Genomic DNA, 3,087 nt, shown 5'->3' on the forward strand with positions numbered 1-3,087 from the left:
TGCTGCCTTGGGACCAGGCTCATCTAGGGAGGCTGCAAGTCCCTTCATTTTATACTCATCCACCTCCTTTTGCCCTTCCCCTGCTCCGTGTACCCCAGCCCTGGTATTCTCGGATAAGCTTTGCTGTGCCCCTCTTGGACAGCCCTGCTGTGCTCGCTCGGTGACGGAGACCACAAACACGCACACGCACACAAGTTCTTGCTCCAAGGGGCATGTGCATCCATGCACACAGTCACACGCAAGAGCTGCACCCATGTGCGCAGACACAGCACCCGTGCTGGAAGGCATGTATGCGTGCAGATACAGTGATGCACATGCCTTGCTCCAAGGGACACACACACACACACACACACACACACACACACACACGCACAGAGCCAGGGTGAGGGGTCCAGCACCTTCTTTCCCGTTAAACCCTTGAGAAGGGTGGTGAGGGGCTGCGATGATACCCGAGATCTGACTCTGATCTGCTGATTGCAAACGTTTGAGCCCTGCTGCTGTCCCCCCAGGGCATTTGACATAAGCTTCACACTGGGGGAGTGCTAGAAACTGCCTCCTTGTCCCTCACATCCTGCCCTCGGGGGCAAGGGTGGCCCTTCAGCTCAGCACTGTGGGCATCCGCCCCATGGCTGTGCCTTCTGGGCAAATCCATTGCTGTTATTAACTCCCTCCTTGGTGCTTTGAAGCTGTTGGGCCTGATCCTGCCAGTGTCACTCAGGGAAAGCTCCCTGGAGCCTGTACAGGTGGATTAGTCCTCGATCCTAGGTGTTACCTACCACCAGCCCAGCTGTGATCACACGGGGCACGGGGGCTGCAATAGCTCCGACAAAGGGGATCTTGAGGCTTCTGGACCAAGACTCGCTTGGCGGCTCTCTGAGGCTCGCACCACACTGGGTCTGGCAGCGGCTGCCACCTACCTTCAACATTTCTGCCCAGCTGAGCTGAACTCCGGGTCAAGGGACCAACCACGCAGGACACAGAAGCAACAGCACTGCCAGGCCCAGCTCGTGTGTCCACTTCCGTGCTGTGCAGCAGGGCAGAGCTCGCCAGGCTGGGTGCCGCGCCGGGCAGAGGCAGCCTGGGCTCTTCCTAGGCCAATTCCAGCCTTGCAGTGAAGTGATTTTTAGTCCTCTCTCTGTATTTGGTTGCTGTTGTGAAACCTCATCTGTGGCCTAATGGAAGAAAATAAAGGTCTACAGCTAGCTGCTGCTGCTTCCTCCCTCCCCAGCTTAGCAGCAGCTGCTTTTAAAATGATTACAGGGCCAGGCTTCAAACAGCTTGTTTTAGGAATTGCAAGAATTTCCTGCCTCTGTGTGCAGTAACCCAGGTGATGGAGAGCGCTGAAGTGTCCCAATCTTATACCATTCAAGTGAATAGGGACCTGATCCTTCTCTGCCCTGTGCCTTTGTCCTCAGTTACCCTCCAAGTAAATGGGTACAACTTGGAGCACTCAGAGTCTACCTGCTCCCCTTTCCCCTCTCCTGGAAATCAGGCTGACTTACCCCAGCAGAGGCACTCAAAATGCAAGGCAGGGGACAATCCGGCCCCTACATGTGTTCAGAGATGCCAAGTACGTGGGGCCCTAGGGCCCTGGCCCCTCTCGGGAAGAGGGCTGTCACGTGAAAAGCATAAAGCTTTCCACTTGTCCATCATCTTAGGCCCCTTCTGGCAAAAATGAAAGTCGGCGCCTATGCACTTGTTGCTATTGGTTTCACTGTGAGCAGCACCAGACCCCGGAGATGTGAGAAGGAAGCAAATAACTCGGCTCCCGGAGAGGAAGACACGACCTAGATTTCCCAGGGTGGAGCTCATCTTCGGCTGCCCTAAAGACCTGTCCAGAAAGACTCTTAACCACTCATAGTGCACTCTTATAGTAACTCCACACGCCTCCCGTGCTGCCCTATCTGCCCGGCACATCCCTGATGAAAGGAAGGATGATCCGCTGACAAGTTTCTTTGGGTAAATCCGATATGATCCGGTGATATTTACCCAACTACTGCCACAGCTCGGCACGCAGGGTTTAATCGGCAGCTGCAGCAGAAACAGAAAGGCATGAGTCGAGCCATTGCCTCATCATTTAAAGAGCGGCAGCTTCTGTGGCTACTCATTTCCATATATAATTGCTTTAAAAATACAAAAATCCTCCTCTTGCCAGAACACCAGATAAGGGCCTGATGTGCTTAACTGTGTAACACAGTGACCTGGCTATTATCAGCTATAAAGCGTAGCCCAAATACTAGCCTGATGGGTTTTGTTTTTTGTTAAATATGTGTCTTTATCTATCAACAGATATATGTATCTAGATATCTATCTATAGATAGATCTATAGATCTAGATAGATCTATATCTAGATATCTAGATCTAAATAGATCTATATCTAGATATAGGTATAGATAGATCTATATCTAGATATAGATAGATAGACAGACACCTTCTAGTCACTGATCATTGCTTGCTTAACCTACCATAGGAACCTGCGCCCCCGTTCCAACGCTCGCACCCGCAGAACGGTGCTCCTGCGCACCTGTCCACAAGACATCATCTCCTTCAACCCCTCGCTCTTTAGTCCCATCCATGAATACGGGGTTTAAAACTCAGTCCAAATACTAGCCTGGTGCTCCCGCTGTAACAAGCCCTGGTTACCTGCCTCTTGGTTAAGTGCACAAACCACTTAGGTGCATAGCACCTCTGAACCCCACACTCTGTAACATCACTGTACCCTGGTGAGCAGCATAAGGATTGATACCAGATTTCCTTGGGGTGTTTTCTTCCTATGCCATGTAGAACAAATATGTGCCGTGCTTTACCCCAGAGACACTTGCTCCACAGATTAAATGCTTTGGGTCCACGGGGTGTTGTGCCTGGGGGCGGTGTAAAATAGGATGCCCCCCTCCTCTATGTGCTCTGCTGTCTAGAGTCACTGCAATGCCTGAGCTGGTCCCTGGCACGGGGCCCAGCGAAGGCGGCACATCGTTCGTCAGCACCTGAGTAATTAGGTCCTGTTGAGCGCGCAGGTGAATACCAGATCAGCAGCTGCACATTACAGAGTGATTCGTTATTCACTCGTGGCTTGTCCAGGTGCCAAGC

At 52.0% G+C, this 3,087-nt stretch overlaps 1 protein-coding gene across 1 annotated transcript in view; it reads left to right on the top strand.

Annotated features, from left to right (window-relative positions):
* KISS1R (KISS1 receptor) overlaps nt 1-3,087 on the top strand; it is an 8,823-nt gene that overhangs the window by 1,297 nt on the left and 4,439 nt on the right. The gene's annotated exons all lie outside the window — the stretch shown is intronic.

Source organism: Gavialis gangeticus, unplaced genomic scaffold (assembly GCF_001723915.1).
Source record: "Gavialis gangeticus isolate Ggan-Ray unplaced genomic scaffold, GavGan_comp1, whole genome shotgun sequence".
Taxonomy (NCBI): domain Eukaryota; kingdom Metazoa; phylum Chordata; order Crocodylia; family Gavialidae; genus Gavialis; species Gavialis gangeticus.